Genomic DNA, 25,791 nt, shown 5'->3' with positions numbered 1-25,791 from the left:
GCCCCCAGGGCAAGAGCCTTCTCTGTGGGGGCACCTGCCCTCTGGAATGAGCTTCCCCCAGGACTTCGTCAACTTCCTGACCTCCGGACCTTCCGCCGTGAGCTGAAGACTTATTTATTCTTTCGTGCGGGACTGGCATAAAATGGGTTTTATTTGGATTTTAATGGGGCTTTATATCGCTATGTATTTTATATTAATTATCAGCCAATTTGAATAAGTTTTTAAATTTTGAATTTATTGTATTATATTTATGTATGCTATTTTTACCTGGCTGTAAACCGCTCTGAGTCCTTCGGGAGAAAGGCAGTATACAAATTAAATAATAATAATAATAATACACACACACACACACACACACACACACACACACACACATAATAATAATAATAATAATAATTATTATTATTATTATTATTATTATTATTATTATTATTATTATTATTATTATTATTATTATTATTCAGAATTCTTCTTGGAATCCATAGCACCTTCTGTGTGTGTGTGTGCATGTGTCTGCTGCTGGAAGAAAGCAAGTGCACTTTCAAGACTTCCTTTGCAAGTGTGGGAAGAGAGAGAGAGACACTCCTGGTGTGTTGGGCCAGTTCAGAAGGAAAAAGAGCGAGCATCACTTCACACAGGATTGTTGTGTCTGTGCCCCCCCGAGCCGGCCCTCCTGCCAGAAAGTGACTTGGAGCCAGGCCTGCTGCCAGAAAGTGACTTGGACAGTGAGGGGGAAGGGCCATCAGGACTTACCTCAGGAGCACCGGCTTCCCTGGCTCAGCTCCAGGAGCCAGAAGCAGGCCAGGTGTTGGAGATAATGAGGCCTCCATTCCCTGACTCTTCCCCCCCCAGGCCACACCTTCATACCCAGCTGACAGCAATCAGGCTTGGTTGAACCCTAGGTTTCATAGGCAGGAAAGGAGGGAACAACAGAAGCAAGGGTGGGGCAGGCCTAGGAAGTGCTGAGTCATGGAGCCACACCCCACAGGATATAAAAGGCAGCGAGAGCTGCTTTGTCTCTTTGTAACAGCCAAATCCACTGATTGACTAAGAGCTGAAGTTTGTTCCTCGGTGACTCACCAGCGTCGTGGAAGATAACGGAGGCTCTTGGCAGACGCTGGCTATTCTGCTGCCAGAGCTGATAGTGCCGGCTAATTAAGCCATCACTCGGACGGAGGTGAGGGAGGACAGAACAAGGATTTAGACCCTGCTGTGAGAGAGCAGCTGCTGGTGCTTCTAATAAAGGGAATGTTTCATTAACTACAAAGGGCTTGTCGTGTTCATGAATTGGGTCAGAACAATCCAAATAATTTACCTTGGACCAAATAAAGGCTGGTCAATCTTTTAATCTGATGTTCAGGAAGCAGAAATTGAGATTACTACTTGGGCATGTGATGTGAGGAGATGGCAAAGTAGAAGAATGAGGTTGAGAAAAGTAGATGGAGAAGAGAGTGGATAAAATGGATGGGCAGGACCAAGGAGATGATAGAAATGGCCTGGAAAGAGCCATAAATGATTACTGAGATAGGTTGAGATAACTAAGCTCCACCGGAAGCTTAATTTTTCTATTAAAAATAGGGCTCTCTAGATCAATGTGTTGTTATCCCATTTCATCAATATTAAGTCCACTTTAATTGTTCCATGACTAGTATATTTTCATATTATTAGACAACCGAAAGTGTTTAGAACTGCACTGGCTCCTAAAGTATACAGTACATTGGGTGATTTAGCTTTTCAGTCCATGGTAAAATTGTTAAATCTAGAACCAGTGGACTTCAAAAGATAACCCTCTTCTAATTCTTAGCATTGCTTAAGAAGTAGTGAACTGAGCAGTCCTGGTTGCATCTCATCAATGCAAGACTGCTTTTTTTTAAAAAAAAATTTATTTACATTTATATCCCGCCCTTCTCCGAAGACTCAGGGCGGCTTACAGTGTGTAAGGCAATAGTCTCATTCTATTTGTATATTTACAAAGTCAACTTATTGCCCTCCTCAACAATCTGGGTCCTCATTTTACCTACCTTATAAAGGATGGAAGGCTGAGTCAACCTTGGACCTGGTGGGATTCGAGCCTGCAGTAATTACAGGCTGCTGTGTTTTAATAACAGGCTATCTTACAGCCTGAGCCACCACAGCCCAGCACTGTTCAACAGGATGTTTTGCAGGGGTTGGTGTGTGATCCTTGGCGTTCTATGAACTTGGTTGTTTTCTTCCAGACGTTTCATTACCCAACTACCTAATGTGATCAGTTCATCAGTGACGTTATCAAGTTGGGTAATGAAGCCTCTGCAAAAAACAAACAAACCAAAACAACAAACAAACAAACAAAACAAGCTCAGAGAGCACCAAAGACCCCACAGTTCAACTCTGAGCTACAAATATTCTCTTCTATTGGTACAGGGCTTGGTACTTGCATTCATGAAAATGTTTTCTTCTCTTTTCTCTTGGAATTTAGACATAGAGCTCTCCCAAATCTACACATTTGTCTCATGGGAAAACAAGGAAACTCACATTTGATTAAGGTGTGTCATATAGTGTACTGACAGAGGATGGAAATACACTAAAGTTGGCAATTAAGTGTTCCTATTGAACCATTTTATTAGGAGTGGGGCGGTGGCCTAGAGGTGGAACTCTCGCCTCACAATCAGGAGGCTGTGAGTTCGATCCTAGGTAGAGGCAGATATTTCTTTCTCTGGGCACGCTGAGAATATATCTGCTGAACAAAATTCTGCATTGGTGACAGGAAGGGCATCCGTGTCATGCCTGGAAACCATATTACCTTGGTGCCTTCAGGATCCAGGCCTGCCACAATCCTACTGTGGGAAGTTGGGAGGGTGGATTGCATGAGTGAAGTAGAATTAGCCATAACAAAACTTTGCAGAGAAGTTCGAGGCCATGGTGTCTGACAGCTGTGCAGAGAAGAAAGTTCCTTCTGTACGTGAAGGAACTGATTGGAGCAATGTTAGACATGTGGGAGAAGTGGGCAAGGTCTTGAACTTTCTTTTGGGTGAGGAAAACTTGAATCTGAGAGCTTCCAATATGACGTGCCAATATGATGTGCCAATATAGAATAGAATTTTATTGGTCAAGTGTGATTGGACACAAAAGGAATTTGTCTTGGTGCATATGCTCTCAGTGTACATAAAAGAAAAGATACGTTCATCAAGGTATAACATTTACAACACAATTGATGATCAATATATCAATATAAATCATAAGGATTGCCAGCAACAAAGTTACAGTCATACAGTCATAAGTGGAAGGAGATGGGTGATCGGAATGATGAGAAGATTAATAGTAGTGCAGATTTAGTGAATAGTTTGACAGTGTTGAGGGAATTATTTGTTTAGCAGAGTGATGGCCTTCGGGAAAAAACTCTTCTTGTGTCTAGTTGTTCTGGTGTGCAGTGCTCTATAGCGTCGTTTTGAGGGTAGGGGTTGAAACAGTTTATGTCCAGGATGTGAGGGATCTGTAAATATTTTCACGGCCCTCTTCTTGTTGTCATATGATATGATATCTAGAGATATGACATCTCTAATAAAAGTTAGCTTTGAGGAATTGCAAACCTTGAAGTTTGATTTCGTTGGGGGTGTTACTTGGAACCCTGACAATCTGGCCATTAAAACACTCTGCTAGCTCCTTTCACTTGCCCAGATTCCACCCCACAAGGGATTATGAGGTCGTTAAAAGATGATGATGATGATGATGGTGATGATTGAACCATTTTCTTGCTTACTTTTTGAAACCAGACCAGAGAGATTAGAAACTGCTACCTGCTGAGTGTGGTAAAGGAACCCTAAAATTATTGAATTGGGGTTTCAAAATTAATACTATCTTCATTTAATGGAGTTTGTAAAGCAGTTGGGAGCACACCTTTATTAGTATCTTCATATTAGAAGGAATTGTCAGTTTTACCTAGAAAGCATAACGGCTCCTCTTGAATCATTCTTACTTTTTTTTTTTTTAAACGAATGCCTTCTGCGCTAGATAGCATCTGAAATTTAATTATCACATTGGTGTGATGCAGAGTCCTGATGCAAGTCAAATTATGCAAAACGCCACTATTTTAATTCAATTCCAAACGCAGTGTCTGAAGCAAAAATTTCTCATATCCATCATTCCATTTGCCTTCCTGTTTATTTCAAGAGCAAAGGCTGCTAATTAAATTTCACTTTTTTTTTCCCTGGGATGCTTTTTCTATACAACCCATCGAATAGCAGGCAAACTCAATTTGTGAACTCGTCGTCCCTGATGCTTCTGAGTAGACATCTCAGCTGGAATGGTGTTTGCCTAATCTTCCTTGTGTTATCCAGGTTACAAAAATAATAACCATTCAAAGGTAAGTGTAAATAATTGCTGCCCTCCTTTTCTTAACATCCCGACTCAAACAAATGCAGATCAACAGCGGAAGATCAGCTGCGTGGTTCACATACGAGTTTTTTTGATTTGTAAGAACTGGCGCATTGACTATGCAGATTTGTCTGTAATGGGTGAATGATTCAGAGTTAAAAAGCATTGCAAGGAAATGAATGTGGAATGTTTGCTGCAAAATATTATCTACCCGTGTTTCTGTCGTGTCCCACTCCTCCTCTGACAGCCGGGTCGGGGAAGTCCATATCAAGCATGGCCGCAAAGCCTCTGCAGCTTTGCCAAAGTTCTGTCAGAGTTCTCAGGGCAGGCAGGAGACCAGGATGTGACTTCAGCAATCCAAATTAGACTTTGCCTGACTCAAAGAATGCCAGAAAGCAGATCCTTTATATAGGCCATGGGGTGTGGCTCCATGACTCAGCACTTATCCAGGCCTGCCCCTCTCTTCCTTTTGCTGACGTCGCCTCTCCATTCTCCGGAAGTGTGGATCTATCGACTGCATCGTTTCATCCCCAGCTGCCGGCAATTCCAGCTCGTGGCTGGCTTCAGGCGCACATGCTATCGGGGGGAGGTTTGTTTGCTCGGGCATGGTGCCAGGGCTGGGGGCTGGAGGCATGCCAGGACATTCTTCTGCACTATCAGTCTCTGGCTGAGATAGCAGGAGATGAGAGGGGCCCGGCTGCAGAGAGGGGGGTGAGCGAGGCACAACAGTTTCCCTGAAAATAAGACCCTGTCTTATATATATATATTTGCTACCAGGAAAAGCACCAGGTCTTATTTTCGGGCGAGATCGTCTACTGATGTACCTCACTTGTGCTTGTCGCCCCGGCCTGCTTTTCACTGAAGTGAAGCCTTCAAGAACTATTTTTTATTTTATTTTATTTATTTATTTATTTTGTCACAACAGTATATATAAGCATAAGCATGAAAGTAACTATGTAATATATAAGCATATATATAAGCATAAGTATGTAATAACCATATTAATTGGATATAATGAAAGGAAACAATAGGACAGGAACGGTAGGCACGTTTGTGCTCTTATGCACGCCCCTTACGGACCTCTTAGGAATGGGGTGAGGTCAATAGTAGACAGCTTTGGTTAAAGCTTTGGGGATTTTGAGAAGAGACCACAGAATCAGGTAGTGTGTTCCAAGCATTAACAACTCTGTTACAGAAGTCATATTTTCTGCAATCAAGATTGGAGCAGTTAACATTAAGCTTACATCTATTGTTTGCTCTTGTATTGTTGCGATTGAAGCTGAAGTAGTTTTCAACAGGAAGGACATTGCAATAGATGATTCTATGTGTTAAACACAGGTCCTGTCGGAGGACCTGTGTTTAACTCTGCAGCCAGCACCCTGGAGTGGGCGGGGTCTTAATTAGGGCTTATTTGGGGGTAGGGCTTATGTTGGGCATATGTGTAAAAATCAAGCTAGCACTTTCTTTTGGGTTAGGTCGTATTTTCAGCGAAACACGGTATTTAGTCCCATGTTTCATTAAGGAAATTATAGCATCCTATTGCTTTTAAAGTTAATGAATGCTATCTATGGCAATCTTAGGGTTTCTTAGTAGGTTTAATTTTTTTTAATTCTCTGGAATAACTTAGAAAAAGTATCCAAGGGGGTGGAAGGGAAGGAACGTCTTTATCAGAAGGGGTACATGCTTCAGAATATTTCATCTCAGATTAACATTGGTATCAAAAGATAATCAAACGTTCAAATTGGTTTCGAGGAAAAGGCGACCCCTCTTTTAAATATAAATATTAGTTCAAGATGGGCTCAAAGGGACTCTTATGTCATTTATGACATTTCAAAAAATACCCAAATATTCTTAGGGCTTGCATGAAAGAGTCTGATGAAGAAGTTTAGATTTACTTAGATTTTAATTGGTCACTACCATTGTCATTGTGTTTGTATCCATTGCTGTTAACTTTTCCTGACTTGTGGATTGGTAATTGGATATATTTCTATTGGGAATTTGAATCCTACAGTTATCTCCAGAACAAACAAGAACTTATTACAAATGAAGGCAAATATACATGTCCAAGATAATTTTGCAGGATCTAATCTGGGTTGGTCACTAGGACCAGAGGTTTCATCTTCCAATTTTTGGACTCCTTCTGGAGCCCATCTTCATGGACTTCTCTGTAGATACTTTGTTAGAGAGAAGTTCCCTGAGGATGGGCTCCAGTACGAGCCCAAAAGCTCAGGAGATCTCTGGTCCTGGTGACCAACCCATATTGGATCCTGCAAGAAGTTATTATCTGAACCCTCTGATATCATGGCGTATTCTACCCAAGATAGTGCCTCTGTGGCTCAGACTGGTAAGACAGTCTGTTATTAACACAGCTGCCTGCAATTACTGCAGGTTCTAGTCCCACCAGGCCCAAGGTTGACTCAGCCTTCCATCCTTTATAAGGTAGGTAAAATGAGGACCCAGATTGTTGGGGGCAATAAGTTGACTTTGTATATAAATATACAAATAGGATGAAGACTATTGCTAACATAGTGTAAGCCGCCCTGAGTCTTCGAAGAAGGGCGGGATATAAATGCAAATAAAAAAAAGATACTACTGTATTTCAAGTTTTAAAAGTTGCAAGAACCATTTGGAAGGTGTTTGAACACATACTGAATTGTGGCCCTTGTTCACCTAATCTTCAATTTTGGCATAGTTTTGAAAATTACTGGTATTTTTTTTTTTTATTTCTCTCTCTTTTTTCTCCTTCTCTTTCTCCTTCTATCTTAGGTTAACAGGAGGATTAATACATTAGGTAATTTAAAGCATTTGAGACATTGGAAGAAAATTTTGGATTATTTTAAACTGGGGAATGCCAATCAGAGGTGGTATTTAGCCGGTATGGACCAGTTTCGGCGAACCGGCAGCTCTTGGCCCCACCCACCATCCATCCTTTATTTCCTGCTTTGTAACTCATCTCATTTTTATTTATTTATTTTTGTCACAACAGTATATACAATCATCAACATAAAAATAAATCATCATGACAGAAACAGTATGTATAAGTAAAAGTATAAGTAAAAGTATGCATATAATATTATAATGAAGAGAACAATAGGACAGGAACGGTAGGCACTTTTGTGCTCTTATGCACATCCCTTATAGTCCTCTTAGGAATGAGGTGAGGTCAATGGTAGACAGTTTTTGGTTGAAGATTTTGGGGTTTTGAGAAGAGACTATAGAGTCAGGTAGTGAATTCCAAGCACTAACAACTCTGTTACAGAAGTCATATTTTCTGCAATCAAGGTTGAAGCGGTTGACATTAAGTTTGAATCTATTGTTTGCTCTTGTATTGTTGTGATTGAAGCTGAAGTAGTCTTTTACAGGAAGGATATTACAATAGATGTTTCTGTGTGTTAAACACAGATAATGTCGGAGTCAGCGGAGTTCTAAGTTTTCTAAACCCAGAATTTCAAGCCTGATGCCATAAGGTATTTTGTTGTTTTCGGAGGAGCGAAGAACTCTTCTAGTAAAATATTTCTGGACACGTTCGATTGTATTACTTTCAGAGATGTGGTATGGGTTCCAGACAGGTGAGCTGTATTCAAGAATAGGTCTGGCAAATGTTTTGTATTCTCTGGTTAGTAATGTAGAGTTTTTGGAAAAGAAGCTGCGTAAAATTAAGTTTACAACTCTTAGAGCTTTTTTTGCTATGTAAAAAAAAATAATTTGTAAATATTTGTAAATATGTAAAAAAAATTAAATTTAAATTTGCACGGCACAGCTGATTTTTTCCCTCCTCACTGTTCTATTTACCGTTGCTGACTTGGAAGATAAGCAGCTCAGCTTCTAAATGCTCCACTTTCAGTGCTGCACACAAGCACCTTAGGCTCGCTCACTGAACCAGTTGTTAAACCGGCCGCATTCCACCACTAATGCCAATATACTTAATTTAAAGACCTACCCAAAGCTCAATTATTGAATATCTGGAAAAGGGCTTTCTCCTATGGATCTCCTTGGTTAATGCGCTCCCTGGATTTTGGGCCTCCACTATCCTAGTAGTTAATACATCTTTCACTGCAGTTTCAATAATTCATTCATCCTTTAATTTTACTGCTTGAGTATACTGTAGATATTAATATTTCTGTTATTTTTAGCTTCCTTTAACCATCTATATAAATGCATTAAATCAATTCTCAATCTTAACAATTTTTTTCCTCACTAAAATCTATGAAGAATTTGTAAAAAAAAACATACATATCCATACATTTTCATGGGGAAAGAATAAAGATTCTTGCTTCATTTTTAAATGAGGCAAAATATTCTCATAAGAGAATTGGATGTCCATGAAACCCCATGGGTTTCTCATAGAAGGATTCTTTCTTTTTTAAACAAGATAATAACAATAGTGGAATAATGTTATTTTTTTAAAAAAAAAATGCACTTGAACCCATTCACTTATTTAAAATGATTTAAGTGTTATAATATGTGTTCCTTTTCCTTATCACTGATCATAATGACTGAATTATCTTTTAATATCTGGGGTCCATCTTTCCAGAAATTCAACTTCTTGACCTTAGACAAATGAATTCCTGACTTTAGCCTAATGAGCTTGGTAAATTTAGTTTCTCAAACAAATCATGTCACCTGGCTTTGACTCTTAGCTTCAGTATTAATTGAAAGCATCTCAATAAGAGCAATTTGTTTGGAATGTTCCTCAGATCTTGAAAATGAAGACTTGTGAGGAAAATCTCTAAATATAGACATCACCTCATTACAAAAGGCAACATACAAAGAAATTAAAATAAAAAAAATGTGATAGTCCTTGAGAATAGTCAAGGGATCGTAACAGAAATGGCCCAGTTCTCAACAATGTGTTTTTTTTCCCCTATGCCTTAGGCTGAATAATTTGGTGCTGCTGTGACTCTGAAGGTGACAAAAAGCTTTTCAAGAGTTTCTATCTGTTGCCAATTTATTCTGATTAGTAGTGGCATATATGCGTGTCTCATGCAATGTGAGTGTCTCTGTAAGTTATTTTTTTACATCGTTTTCTGATGGAATCTGGAGATCGTCTCAGCAAATAGAAACTTTCTCACTAAATTTAGGTTATAAAAATTGCAGAGGTTATAAGAAAAAGGGGAGAGGAGGAGGAGGAGGAGGAGGAGGAGGAGGAGGAGGAGGAGGAGGAGGAGGAGGAGGAGATTATTTAAGCCTGATCCATATGGTAAGCCCACCAGATCTGGACTGAAAAATCCAGAAAACTACTAGATGTCAACTAATAAATCTATTTGCTGACATCTCTTGATGATCTAGAGTTTTGCAGCTCAGATCCAATAGTTCTACCATATGCTCACTCTCTGGATATTTCTTTCATTTTTAGTGCATTGTGTTATATATGCTGCTAAAGATGGAGATCATTGATAAGCCATTGATCTATCTTTACCCAGACCTATTGGCAAGTTTGTATGACATTTTCTTTATCTGGAGAGAAAAGCTATTCTTAATATCCCTTATGCTTAAGCACAGTGAAGCTGTGAAATAGACAGATCAAAGTATGTGTTTTACAAAGTAAAGTATTTTGTTTTCGTTGGACGTACAATGAATATTTTTGCCATTCCAGAAAGCAAAATGTCTAGCTGATATTATGATATTATGATAACAGCTCTAGCTGTTATCTTTGGTTCTGTGGGGAACATACACTGTATCTCTTGTATTTAGTCCAATTGTGTCAAAAAATGAGATTAGCCTACTGAGATGTATTTCAATACAGATGAGATAATTAACATTCTTAGACATCTAAGGCCACAGTCTAATGGAAACTAAGTGCACTGGAGTCTGTCAAACTTCATGTTCAGTTGAAACCTGGTTCTAGGAGGATTTGAAATTATTTTATGGAGGGACAAACTATATATATATATTGAAAATGTATATTTCATCAGTTTCTCATTTCTACTAAAGTTAACAGTAGTAGCCCTATCATTTGGATCACCAAATGTACAATAAAAAATAGTCCAAACAACCACAAACAAGCAAGAAAGGGTTAGCTTCTATTTCTCTTGGCTACCATCGAGTAATCCTTCAGGTTTTTTTGCAATTTCTGCAAATGACCTTTTTTTTTTTTTTACAAAGCAAGTTGACAAATTTAGTGTAGTATGGTCAATTACCATGACTTAAGTTATATGAATAATGATAACCTGCAAGCAACACGTTTTATTTAGATAAAAGATTCATGGATTTAATGAAACAAACCCTCCCCCCTATTTATTAGAGACTGGAACCAGTGATGGGATTCAGCCAGTTTGCACCTATTCGGGAGAACCGGTTGTTAACTTTCTAAGCAGTTCAGAGAACCAGTTGTTGGAAGAAATCTTATTTTGTTTTTTTCCACTTTACAGGGCTAATCCTGTAAGGAACTGAAACATTCTGGTGTCATTTCTAGCCTAATCTTTATTGCCCTGCTTACAGAAACTGCTTCTCTGGTTAACCCTTATTACATTGTAATAGCTAAGGTGAAGTGCCCCTCAATGTGAGTGACTTTGAGTTGGCCATGCCCTCATGGTCCCATGACCACCGAGCCACACCTACCCAGCTGGCCATTAGGGCAGAGAACTGTTTGTTAAATTATTTGAATCCCACCACTGACTGGAACGTATGTGAAGTTGACATATTTGGGAGGGATCTTGGAAGTCCTCTAATCTACCCCGCCCCTCAAACAGGAGACCCTGTATCATTTCAGAGAAATGGTTATCCAATCCCTTCTTAAAAACCTCCAGTGATGGAAAACCCACAACAGCTGTTCCACTGGCTGATTGTTTTCACTCTCAGGAAATTTCTCCTTAGTTTTAGGTTGCTGCTCTCCTTGATTAGTTTCCATGTGTCTTGTCTTGTCTTCGGATGCTTTGGAAAATAGGTTGAGTCTTCTTTCTGGCAGCCCCTCAAATATTAGAACAGTGCTATCATGTGACCCCCTATGCCTTTCTTTTCACTAGACTACACAAACCCAATTCCTGCAAGCATTCATCATATGTTTTAATCTCCAGGCCTCTAATCATCTGATTAGGGTTTGTCAGGGGCTCTATAATTCTCTACTTTAGGTTAGTTTTAACCTAAACAAATGAAGCTTTTTAGCATATTTGTCTATGTATCGTTCCTCCTTATTTATTTGTGGATGTTCTGGATATTTGAAACCTATTGTCTTGTCTTCTTTCTGCTGGTTAAGGGCCTCAATAATATTATTTGTATTTGTAATATTTTTCCTAGTTACATTAATAATCTTCTTGTCTTATTGTTTTTCTAAGGTTCTTACTCTTACAGAGTTTATTGTATGGTATCATTTTCATCATTGTTTTTCTGAGTTAATATGGCTGCCCTTATATATACTGTATATATGAGGACTCACTGGAGAAGAGCCTAATGCTGGGAACGATGGAGGGCAAAAGAAGAAGGGGACGACAGAGAACGAGATGGCTGGATGGATTCACTGAAGCAGTCGGCGTGAGCTTAAATGGGCTCCAGAAGATGGTAGAGGACAGGAAGGCCATGGGGTCACAATGGGTCAGACACGACTTTGCGACTAACAACAACAACATATATACTGTAGCTTCTTTGCCTCCATCCCACCAAGAATTATACGAATCACATTCTTATCCCACATTCAGAACCGCTGGTCACCTTTCTATCCTTCTCTTATGTTTCTCATCTTCCTCCAGACACAATCAGATCAATTGTGGTTCCCAATTCATTCTTTTTCCACTGGTGTCTATGAACAGACTTCTGCTTCAACCACAGATTTGTATACTCATCTATTTTATCTCTTTTACCCAAAATTCATTTTCTGGAGATGCATTGTTCAACTCCACACTTCCCAGAGACCATTTGTATTTTTATCCATTATCTTTCTTCTTTTTCCCATAGTTTTTCCAAGCATGCATCTATTTTGCATGTTAATTTGTGTTCTTTGCCATTTGCTTTTTTATATAAGATACTGAAAGATCTTGACAGACTTGAACATTGGGCACTATCTAACAAAATGAAATTCAACAGTGAAAAAAGTGAGGTTCTACATTTAGACAAAAAACCCAAAATGCACATGTATGGTATATGTGGTACCTTGCTCAATAGTAGTAATTGTGAGAGGGATCTTGGAGTCCTAGTGAACAACCATTTAGATATGAGCCAGCTGTGTACAGCAGCTGCCAAAAAAGCCAACACAGTTCTGGGCTGCATAAACAGAGGGACAGAATCAAGATCACGTGAAGTGTTAATACCACTTTATAATGCCTTGGTAAGGCCACACTTGGAGTACAGCATCCAGTTTTGGTCGCCACAATGTAAAAAAGATGTTGAGACTCTAGAAAGAGTGCAGAGAAGAGCAACAAAGATGATTAGGGGACTGGAGGCTAAAACATATGAAGAACGGTTGCAGGAACTGGGTATGTCTAGTTTAATGAAAAGAAGGACTAGGGGAGACATGATAGCAGTGTTCCAATATCTCAGGGGTTGCCACAAAGAAGAGGGAGTCAAACTATTCTCCAAAGCACCTGAGGGTAGAACAAGAAGCAATGGGTGGAAACTAATCAAGGAGAGAAGCAACTTAGAACTAAGGAGAAATTTCCTGACAGTTAGAACAATTAATCAGTGGAACAACTTGCCTGCAGAAGTTGTGAATGCTCCAACACTGGAAATTTTTAAGAAAATGTTGGATAACCATTTGTCTGAAATGGTGTAGGGTTTAGGTTGGACTAGAAGACCTCCAAGGTCCCTTCCAACTCTGTTATTATTATTATTATTATTATTATTATTATTATTATTATTATTATTATTATTATTATTATTATTATTATTATTATTATTATTATTATTATTATTAAATACAGAGCCAAAAACTCAGCCAATATCATGTTGTTCTAAGCAACTTAGGGTCTCTAGAGGGTCTCTAGAGGATAGCTAGCAAGCCAATATGTTCTCTAGCACAAATCATTGTTGAGCCACTGAGAACTACTTTGCAGAGTGAGATGGTCGGCATATAAATTTAATAAATCAATACATACTGTATTTTTCAAACTATAACACACACCAAACTATAAGACGCACCTTAGTTTCTGGGGAGGAAAATAAGAAAAAAAGCTGATTGGCGGGTGGATGGCTTTTCAGAATACCCCCAATCAGCTGTTCCCAGAGGTGAACTTTAGCAACAGGTTTGTTGGTTATAAGTTTTGCACCTTGATTTTTTTTTTTCAGCCTCTGAAACCTCCCTTTAAGAGGTATTTTTCAGCCTTTGAAACTTCCGTTTCAGAGGCTTTTTTTCAGCCACTGACACCTCCCTTTAAGAGGCTTTTTTCAGCCCCTGAAATTTCTGTTTCAGAGGCTTTTTTTTCAGCCTCTGAAACCTCCCTATAAGAGGCTTTTTTCCCCAGCTTCTGAAACGAAAATTTCAAAGGCTGGGCGGGGCTACATTTTCACCCTCTTTTGGAGGGGGGGGAAGGTGCATCTTATACTCCAAAAAATATGGTACATATTATACTTATATATATTCAGTAACCATAAACAGACAGAAATATCTTACCTTCTGAAGAATTGAATCAACATTAGTAGCAGAAGGTAATTGGTTCTGGTTAAAATCAGTTGAATAAAAGGGTAAGTTGTTGGTTGGCTTGTAAAACGTCTGTACTTCAAATTCTTTTTCAACCTAGCCTCCTTGATGATTTCATCTATTTATTTATTTTTTAATGCTTGGATATTTGTCTGTGGTGTCTGTGATATTTGGGATGCCAAAGAAATACATTTATGCCTGCTCAGACTTTATAAATAATGTACACAAAGCCTCTCAGATTTAAAAGCAATATATTTCTTTTGGACTTTCATGTTTACATAAGGTCAGGTTATGCAATCTGAGTTTACGGAAAATATAACGAAACTTTTCCGTGTGCATTTGATTTTTTAAAAAAAAAACATATATGTAAGACAAAATGCAACATTTTGATAAGGTGAAACCCGTGAAATCTTTTATATAGACAGTATAGAAATAATAAATGAAATCAATATTTCACAATTCTTTCCTTTCTTTTTCTTCCTTCCTTCCTTCCTTCCTTCCTCCCTCTTTTCCTTCCTCCCTCCCTTCCTTCCTTTCTTCCTTCCCTTCCTTCCCTTCCTTTTTTCCTTCCTTCCTTCCTTCCTTCCTTCCTTCCTTCCTTCCTTCCTTCCTTCCTTCCTTCCTTCCTTCCTTCCTTCCTTCCTCTCTGTCTGTCTCTCTGTCTCTGTCTCTGTCTCTATCTTTCTACGCATAGCCAAACATTCATAAACATGAGTGTGTGCATGTATACTTACTATTAGAAAAACTAGGAACATTTAAAATACTGAATGTTAAAAGAAATATTTTCTGAACTCTGCCTTATATACTGTATACTAATATAAAATAAGGACAATTCTGCCATTGAAACAATATCAATTTTCAAGGCTTGTTTTTTTTTTTTAGCCTAGTCTTACCCCAATAAGTAATAAGCTTCTCTCTGCTTGTTTTTAACATTCAATTTGCCATAACAAACCATCTTCTCTTGATCTCATTTTCATCACTGTGTGTACCTCTCTTGCTCCTGGACAAGTCACTGTGCATGACAGGTCATTAACGCACCCAGCTTAATCTGCACAAGACCATGGCTGTCCTTATCTACCGGGGACAAATTGATTAGTTGCAGATGATGGCTGATGGCAATCTGTCAAACTAAATTAGTGCTGGGAAACAGCTTAACACCTGCTGAGGATGTGATGGCAAAAGCTGATTTCAGCATCGGCGCTATCGAAAGTGCTTCTCAAAGAAGTCTCTGCTCTTTGTGTACCTTTGGAAAATTACCTTTTGCTGAAAATAGCTCGCAGAGAAAGAACCCGTTGAACAGTTCTCCAAACAAGACAAAAGAACCAATGTGCCCCATTAATGAATGTTCTCTTGGAAAAGGCACCTATCAGATTTCCAAAGATCTTTCAGCTTTCTAGCAGAGACCATACGGTTGTAATCAATGAGGTCTGATCGCCGTGGTGAGTTACAGCACATATCAGAGATGCCGTTATGTACCGTAAATATATCCTGTTTTTTTTATAAAGTATCTGGTAAATAGGAAACATGTCAAAATGTTACTTGAAGCTTCTATAGTGCCATCAAGTTTCCTGTAAATCAGGTCTATGTGATTTGAGACCTTCTAAGCCCGTGATGGTGAGCCTATGGCATGTGTGACACAGGTGGCATGTGTAGCCATCAGTGGACACGCGAGCTCAGATCTGGTGCACATGTGCGTGCCGGCTAGCTGATTTTCAGGCCTTCTGGGCCCACTGGAAGTAGGGAAACAGGTTGTTTCCTGCCTCCAGAGGGCCTGGGGGGGTTGGGGAGGCCCATTTTTCTCTCACACCTGGCTCCAGAGCCTCGGGAGGCTGGGGACAGCAAAAAAGTCACTTCCTGTCCAACCAGAAGTTGGCCAAAAGACAGTTTCTGGCCTCTGGAGGGTTCCGGGGGCTTGGGAAAGGCCATTTTTGACCTCCCCAGACTCATAGAGAGGCTCTGGAGCCAGGTGAGAGAGAAAAATGGGCCTACCGGGTCATCACATGTCAGGAGAAGGGGGGGTCACGCATGGATGCATGGGGACAGGGTGCATAGAATTATGGGTGTGGGCATGCATGCGCACAACCCCCCCGCCTCCTGACACGCGATGGCAAAAAGGTTAGCCATCACTGTTCTAAGCAATAGCAATAGCACTTAGACTTATATAGTGCTTCATAGTCCTTTACAGCCCTCTCTAAGCGGTTTACAGAGTCAGCCTATTGCTCCCAACAATCTAGATCCTCATTTTACCAACTTCGGAAGGATGGAAGGTTGAGTCAACCTTGAGTCGTTCAGAATCAAACTCCTGGAATGAGCAGTGAGTTAGCCCTGCACTACTGCATTGTAACCACTGTGCCACCATGACTCTAAGACCTTCTAAGATGAAATCAAGTTATGAAAAATGTCCTAAAAGGCTGCTCCATGTGATAAATCATACAAGTGAAGCTATCCAGGATATTCTGACATTAGATGCCATCGTCCTCTAAAAACCGTACCCTGCTCAAAATGTAAACCAAACATATTATATATTTGGAATTTGTCCCCAGGAAGTTTACATCCATCACACCAGTCATATTGATGTAAGTATTGCGGACAGAGTAGGATGGAATTTGTGGAGTAATAGTTCCATACAAGGTGGCAAGAAAGTCATATATGAGGGACAACATTTTTATGTAATATTGCTCAATCTCTTTATGTTTTGATTCTATTTTATGGGGAAAATAAACCATCTAATGATGTTTCAGATGAAGAACTTCCTTTCCGAATGTATTGGGCCACAACAGTATTTACAGCTTACCGTATTTTTCAGCGTATAAGTTGCTCCGGGCTATAAGACGCACCTACCTTTTTCGGTGAGGAGAACAAGAAAAAGAAATTTGCCACTGCCTCGCAGCAATTTTGCCTCGTTGCTTCAAATAGCCATCAGCCTGCTTTACTTTCATTTTCATTTTCCGCATAGCTTGATTAGCATCAGAAAAAAAAAAATCTGCTCCCAGCAATTTACCTCCTTGCAGCAAGCAGCAGAGGACCCCATAAAACAGCTGAGAGTTGGGAGGCCGATCCAGCAGACAATCAACTTGTGCTAATTAGGCTGTGCTGAAGCTGAAATGGGCTGTTGCTTTTTGCTGCTTGCTGCAAGGAGGTAAATTGCTGGGAGGCAGAGGCCAAGGGGTGGGGGCCAGTGGGTGGGTGGGGCTACATTTGGTGTATAAGACACACCCCTTTTTAGGGGGAAAAAAGGTGCATCTTATACTCCAGAAAATATGGTACGTTTTTATAATAAGACTATATTTTTCTATTCCGGTTTTTCCCCCCAGATAACATTATATATAAAAAGGACACCAAATAGAGATGGTTTTAATTTTGAAATCCCCCACCCCAAATAGGTGTAATGGGCTTCAGGTAGGGGAAATGACCCTTTTTTCCCTTTTATCCCTTCATTTTTCTAAGAATTCCTTTTTTCTTCTCCTATTTTTTTTAAGAACCGGAATGAAAAAAGAAAGCCATGCTTCATACAGATGCCTATAAGCAAGAAACGTCTCACATTACATAAAGATTGGTACAAGGACTATGAAGTTACAATGAATGTTACTTCAAAGGCACCAAGGTCAAGGAAAAAAATAGTAAAGATAAAGAAGAACAAAGAGAGGGGAAAATGCTAGGCGGGACTTAATGGTGAACATTTGTGAACAATATCCACTTCTGCCAGTGTCCAGAAAAGTTTCCAGAACTCTCTTAGCTGCCATATCTTCTGTGGAATGACGAATCAAATAATGATAAATATCTTTCTGTATCTGGCCACTACATAGTGTTCTTCAAAATTTTGATTGAAAAGCCATTTTAAAATGTCTTCTCTGACTAAAAAATGGGAGCCATAAAACTATCCCTGTCTCCTCCATGAATTCCTTGATACTTAAATATTCCAGAAGAACAGTGTCATTTTAATGAAAACCGTTTTTGTGTCCCACTCCTCCTCTGATGGCCGGGTCTGGGAAGTCTGTATCAAGCGTGGCCATGAAGCCTCTGCAGCTTTGCCAAATTCCTGTCAGAGTTCTCAGGGCAGGCAGGAATCCAAGGTGTGACTTCAGCAACCAGATGAGACTTTGCCTGACTCAGAGAATGCCAGAAAGCAGATCCTTTATATAGGCCATAGGGTGTGGCTCCATGACTCAGCACTTATCCAGGCCTGCCCCTCCCTTCCTTTTGCTGACGTCATCTCTCCATTCTCCGGAAGCGGGGATCTGTCCACGTTTTGTCAGCTGCCGGCAATTCTAGCTGATGGCTGGCTTCTTGCTCACATGCTGTGGGGGGGAGATTTAATTGCTCAGTCTGTCCGGGCATGGTGCCAGGGCATGCCAGGCCATTCTTCTTCACTATCAGTCTCTGGCTCAGATAACAGGAGATGGGAGGGGCCTGGCTGCGGAGAGGGGGGCGGGCGAGGCACAACAACCATGTTTTGTTTCTCTGCATTCTAACTCTGTGACAAGGTTGTCTTTTTCTGGAGTTCCAGTTTAGTAAAGACATCACCTGAATATTTCCAAAAGAATTGATACTTTTTGGGAGTTGGACAGTTTCAAAGCAAACCTCCTTTAAAACTAGTCTTAAAATTCTTCCCATCTAACTTAACTCTATTGATTATTTTGAAAAAGTGGGGATAAAGATACAAAGTTGAATTAACTCTTCTCATAGAAGATCAGCATAATCATTTCCTTGTTTCTAAAGTACAGGAAAAGGTACCTTTACACTGAAGGCTAGTTATCTAATCAGTTACTACCATCTTTTTTTGTAAAATATATATATATATTTATTATACATTTTCCTTTATTATACTTCAGATTTCCAGTTTTGCAATGACATTGTACTGGCTATATCAAAAACTTTTAAAGTATACATAGTATTATACACCCGGATTATAAACATTATTCTCATAGTCATACAGTATAGTCTCTTTTAAAGACATAATATTGTACATCATAGTTACAACCATTATCTTCATAACCCTCTATACATTTGTCTCTTTATATGTTTTAATCTATAGTCACGTACAGTCCAATAGTACTATTGCTTAGAATATGTATTCGTACATCCTGGACATAAACTGTTTCAACTCCTACGCTCAAATGCTATAGAGCACTGCACACCAGAACAACTAGACACAAGAACAGTTTTTTCCCCGAACGCCATCACTCTGCTCAACAAATAATTCCCTCAATACTGTCAAACTATTTACTAACTCTGCACTTCTATTAATCTTCTCATCATTCCCATTACCCATCTCCTCCCACTTATGACTGTATGACTGTAACTTTGTTGCTTGTATCCTTATGATTTATATTGATATTGTTTCCTGATTGCTTATTTGTACCCTGTGACTATCATTAAGTGTTGTAAGTGTTGTACCTTGATGAAGGTATTTTTTTTTATGTACACTGAGAGCATATGCACCAAGACAAATTCCTTGTGTGTCCAATCACACTTGGCCAATAAAAAATTCTATTCTATTCTATTCTATTCTATTCTATTCTATGTATATATATCTATATACCTGTATTTATTTCTATTTTGTTAATCATCTTCCGTTATTAAGTTATAATCTCTGCACCTGTTATCTAACCATTTGTACTATAAGTCCCAGGTTAAGTAATACTCTAGCATCTATTTATTAAAAAAGGTTTGTGAAGTTTGAAAACTAGGGTTGTCAAGAGAAAGGGGAGGGGCAACAGGAATCCTTGAGATGTCTGGATTCTGTAATACCCCATCTTCACAAATATATTTCTTTTCTAGTAAGTATATGGTTTAAATGCAGTTTTCTCTATCTGGGTCCTTCCAGATATCTGGACTTAGAGATCAATGGCTATTGATATGGGTTAATAATACTCCATGTACTCTGGGAAAAGATTGAGTTCAGAAGACTGTGGTTTTTCATGCAGTCTTTAATAGTTCAAAGTTTCCTGCATACCTACATATAAGTAGTCTGTGACTTACGACCATATTTGAGCACAAAATGTAGGTTGCTAAGTGAAACATTTGTTAAGTGAGCATATCTATCTATCTATCTATCTATCTATCTATCTATCTATCTATCTATCTATCTATCTATCTATCTATCTATCTATCTATCTATCTATCTATCTATCTATCTATCTATCTATCTATCTATTATCCATCTATCATCTATCATCTATCTATCTATCTATCTATCTATCTATCTATCTATCTATCTATCTATCTATCTATCTATCTATCTTTCTATTATCTATCTATCTATCTATCTATCTATCTATCTATCTATCTATCTATTTTTTTTTATTTGAATTTATATCCCGCCTTTCTCCGAAGACTCAGGGCGGCTTACATTGTGTAAGGTAATAGTCTCATCCATTTGTATATTATATACAAAGTCAACTTGTATTGCCCCCCCAACATTCTGGGTCCTCATTTTACCTACCTTATAAAGGATGGAAGGCTGAGTCAGCCTTGGGCCTGGTGGGACTCGATAATTGTAATTGTAATTGCAGGCAGCTGTGTGTTAATAACAGACTGCATTAGCCTGTTGAGCCACTTCCCAGCCCTATCTATCTATCTATCTATCTATCTATCTATCTATCTATCTATCTATCTATCATCTATCTATCTATCTATCTATCTATCTATCTATCTATCTATCTATCTACAATCTATCATTTATCTATCATCTCTATCATCCATCCATCCATCCATCCATCCAGAAATAATCTCCCTGCAGTTGCATCCACATAGATGCATTTAATATTCAGTTGACCATTGGTTGAACAGGCACATTAATTTTCTTGCAGAGGAAACACAGGGAAACTTATAATGACTCAAAGACTTGCTGATTTTTTTTTTCCAATCCCAGACATCAGTGCCTTTATAACACTAGTCACAACATTTCTCCTTCTAATGAGACATTGTTAATTTATTGCTTCCCCTCCAAATGTGCCAGATTACTTATTATTTCTTAAGTCCCATTATGCAGATCACCATATGATTTTTGATTGATTGATTGATTGATTGATTCGTGCGGAACACATCTGAGCAAAGCTATCTGTCAGATATGAAATAAAATAAAAACTAAAATACCCACTGTTTTCTATCAAGTATATGAAAAGTTATATATAAATGATATGGGTGCATACCTAAATGCCTTTTTTTTTTGGTAAGCTTTATTTAGCAGTTACTGCATCATATACATCCCAGGTCCGCAGAACAATGCCGAGTTGCAGCCCATTCAAAACCAGGTCATGGAAGTAATGGGTGAGCACCAAGGGTAAAATCCAGCAGGTTCTGACAGGTTTCTGAAGAACCGGTAGCAGAAATTTTGAGCAATTCGGAGAACCAGCAAATACCATCTCTGGCTGGCACCAGAGTTGGGTGGGAATGGAGCTTTTGCACTATTCTTCCCCTGCCATGCCCACCAAGCCACACCCACCAAGCCACGCCCACAGAACCGGTAGTAAAAAAAATTGGATTTCACCACTGGTGAGCATGTATGTGTTGTGGTCCATCAGTAGCCTATGCTGGCAACGGAATCGGACAGCGATGAGGCTGAGGTGAGGCCAGGGCCATTGGGAAGTGAGGTGCGGACTCCAGAGCCTCCAGAGCCTGATAATAGTGAGGAAGAGGAACTGGAGGAGCCTGTTCCTAATGCTCACATGAGAAGAGCTGCCAAAAGGCAAGAGCAGCTCAAGCAGAGAGGACAACTCAGGAGTACGGCCAAGAGATGATTGGCCCCACCCGTAAGGTTTAAAACAAGACCAGCACCGGTGTTTCAACTTGCTGGAAAGCAACGTTGTAACTGCATTCTTTGCTCTGTTCTCTGCTCTGACTTCTGGACATTTATCAGGAAGGGCCTTTGGCAGTTTGCTTAATTGGACCCAGGTTTGTGATAACCGAAGAACATGTGTTTGTGAGGCCTTTGTTTTAGTTTGAGTTACACGACACTAGGAATGAAGTAATTCCCAGCTGTTCAAATAAAGTTTATTTTATCACAGACTGAGTTTGTTGCTACCTACTTGGGTCTGGGTCACAACAGTATGTGCATGAAACTGCATTTGTGAAAGTGTGTCGCTTTCACAAATGCAGCTTTGTGGACATGTGTCCACATGAGAAACCATTCCCTCTCCCCCCACCATCCCACCCCATATCCTGCGGCTGCCTCCGCCAGTCCGACAAGACATCAAGGTTGGCGACTGCTGATATGCAGCATCCATATAATTTTCAACATTGAAATGCTGCTGGGATTAGGAATTCTAATAATTGTCCAGCAGCAAATCAATACAAAGGAACTTCTGAAGGAAGAAATGGTGGACATAGCCAAGTGATGATTTTGGCAGAATGAAAAGCCAACAAGTGGACCAGTTCTTGCTAATTCCTCTCAGGACAAGGGGAAAATTTGAGATGGCCCACAAGTGTTCCAGGTACCTGTTCCTTGTGAGGAGACTGAAAAATAATGGCTTTTCAGAGAGTTCAGAACTCTGGAATATGAGGGAATAGCCATCTTGTTCAAACTACGACCAGCACCTTTGAAAAGACACTAAGTTCACATACTTTCCTCCCTAATATCTTTCAGAAGTTACCTGTTAACTAATTTTCAGCTATCAGAAACCTTAGATTGACCAATTTGACAGCAGAAACTATTGTATTAATTTTATCTACTGTAGGGATTTTCTAAACCATGATAACAGTTCCTAAATATTAATAGGGTCCAATGTATAGGAAGCAAAATTAAGGTTAAAAACAAAACAAAACACCACCACCATGTTCTAGCTTCTTAATTGTTTCTACACATAAGATGACATTTTTGATATTTTTGGAACCATCAATACGACTGTAATAAACTTATTTATTGTTTTCAATAATACAGAGCTTTGCAAAGAACACTTTTTGCTAAATGAATGTTTGTTGATTTTATATAAGCTTGGGTATAAAACTTTTGAATGCACGCACACAAATATACACAAATACATGAAAGCTGACATTATTAATAATAAAAAATATGCCACAAAATGTTGTCTTACTACACCATTTATCTATATTCCTAAATATGATATGAAATAGAACTTACAATGGTGGCTCTACAGTGAATAATTCAAGAATATGACAATGAACATTCATATTTTTACCAGGAACCGCATCCATTTGCATCTTCAAAAACAGATATTAGTTTAAATACAATTATATATTTAAATATTAACGTAAATTTAGAAAGTTTGTTTTTCTTCTGTTCACTTAAGACATTTATTTTTGACTACCCTTCTGGTTAATAATCCTAAATTGGTCTCCAAACTTACACTATTTAAATATTATAAATAGTTATGATTTTAAAATAATGATAAAACTGTTAAGAAATATCTATGTGATATTTCTTCCAAAATTTTGTGTGTGTGTGTGTGTGTGTGTACCGTATATGTACCCTATATATGTATATATGTATTTTCCCCCAAGGCTGATGGAATTAATCTCAGAGTGCTAGGGATTAAACTTCTTTGATTTAGGAAAAATCCTGGAAGTCTTCTTGTTTGAAAGAAGGGAGGGAAAGAGATCTTCATCTCCATCTCCATCCCAATCTCCATCCATCCATCTCCATCATCTCCCTCTTCCTCTTCCTTTTCCTTTTCCACTCCCTATCTCTATTTCTATCATCTCTATCTTTTTATTTCTATTTCTATCATCTCTATCTTTATCTCTATCTCTATCATCTCTATCTCTATCATTTCTATCTCTAGATCTCTATCTCTATAATCTCTATCTCTATCATTTCTATCTCTATCTCTATTTCTATCATCTCTATCTTTATCTCTATCTCTATCTCTATTTAATATAATATAATAATATAATATAACAATAGAGTTGGAAGGGACCTTGGAGGCCTTCTAGTCCAACCCCCTGCCCAGGCAGGAAGCCCTACACCATCTCAGTCACATGGTTATCCAACATTTTCGTTAAAATTTCCAGTGTTTCTATCATTTCTATCTTTATCTCTATCATTTCCATCTCTATGTCTAGATCTCTATCTATATCATCTCTATCACTATCATCTCTATCTCTATATCTCTATTTCTATCACCTCTATCTTTATCTCTATCATCTCTATCTCTATCATTTCTATCTCTAGATCTCTATCTCTATCATCTCTATCTCTATCATCCCTATCTCTATCATTTCTATCTCTATCTCTCCCTCTCTATCATCTCTATCTTTATCTCTATCTCTATCATCTCTATCTTTATCTCTGTCTCCATCATCTTCCCTTAATCTACCCAACTTCTTCAAAATATTTTTTGCTTAAATGAGCAAAGAGTGAGCTCCATACAAGATTACCATCCTTCTGCTTACATTGCCATGTCATTCAAATGGCCTGACTCACAACTGTGCCCCTCAGAGATCTTAAGACGCAACCAAAAACATTTTTAATAAGAGTAAGTGCATTATTTTGCACGTGAATCTTTATGCGAATAAATGTTTTTTTCTATATATATCATGATTCTCTGGTCATGTCTTCTGCTAACAAACAGATGTTATTATGACATTGCTACTTACATTCAAATTTCAGGATATCATGCTACTGTTCCTCTGGAGATTAGAATATGGCATTAAATAACAGCTATAATGAATGTCGTGAATTAAAAAAAGAAACACAAAGGAAGGATTATCCAGTGCCACAATGTAATTTTAGCTTCTCTAAGAACTTCTGAAATAAATATGCACAAAACTTACTACATTGCTGGAAAATAATGTGGACAAAAACAACAACATTATCTCTTAAAACAACCTAGTTCTTCTTCAGAATAATTGCTAACTATTAATAACTCCCCAATGAACTTATAAACTTCTTCCTTAGTTTTGGAAATTAATACTGTAGATAGAAGGTTTTTTTTTGTTTTTTCACAGCTTGGGCTCTAGTGAGTTGAAAGAACTGGTATTCTATGTTGAGATTTAGAAATTTCCTATCACTACAAGAAAAACAGAATAACATAATTGGAAGGGACCTTGGACTTCTTCTACTCCAACACCCGCTGCAAAAGTAGGAAACCCTATTCCTTTTCAGACAAGTGGCTATCCAATCTCTTCTTAAAAGCTTCCAGTGATGGAACATCCACAACTTCTGAAGGCAAACAATTCCACTAGTTAATTATTCTCACTGTTAGGGAATTTCTCCTTAGTTCTATGTTGCTTCTCTCCTTGATTAGTTTCCATCCATTTTTTTCCCCCTTATCTTGGCCTCTAGTATTCTGGAAAATAAGTTGACCCCCTAACCCTCTTCGAATTTGAAAAATAAAAAAATAAAAAAAAATGAAGTCCCATCATCTGCACTATTAAAAGTGTCTGCTGATAATGAATGTGTTGTTTTTCATTATCAGAAACATTATTTGTTTTTATAGACAAACAAACATACAAAACATAATCAATCATTCAGTGCATCTTCTGAGTACATCTTTGGTGTCTTCTTTTTCCTCCTCCTCCTCCAGTATTCATCATTTCTTAGTATTATCATTTCATTTGTTGTAGCATTTCTCTCACATTTCTTGCTTAACTATTAATACATTTATTTCATTATTTCCACCTCTCACAATACTTGACAACACAGTATCAACAGTAGAAACCTTCAAATTTCTAGGTTCTATCATATCACAAGATCTCAAATGGACAGCTAACATCAAAAACATCATTAAAAAAGGACAACAAAGAATGTTCTTTCTGCGCCAACTCAGTAAGCTCAAACTGCCCAAGGAGCTGCTGATCCAATTCTACAGAGGAATTATTGAGTCTGTCATTTGCACCTCTATAACTGTCTGGTTCGGTTCTGCAACCCAACAAGAAAAACACAGACTTCAGAGGATAATTAGAACTGCAGA

The sequence above is a fragment of the Ahaetulla prasina genome, chromosome 5 (genome assembly GCF_028640845.1).
Source record: "Ahaetulla prasina isolate Xishuangbanna chromosome 5, ASM2864084v1, whole genome shotgun sequence".
Classification (NCBI taxonomy): domain Eukaryota; kingdom Metazoa; phylum Chordata; class Lepidosauria; order Squamata; family Colubridae; genus Ahaetulla; species Ahaetulla prasina.
Note: the sequence above shows the minus strand (reverse complement) of the source record.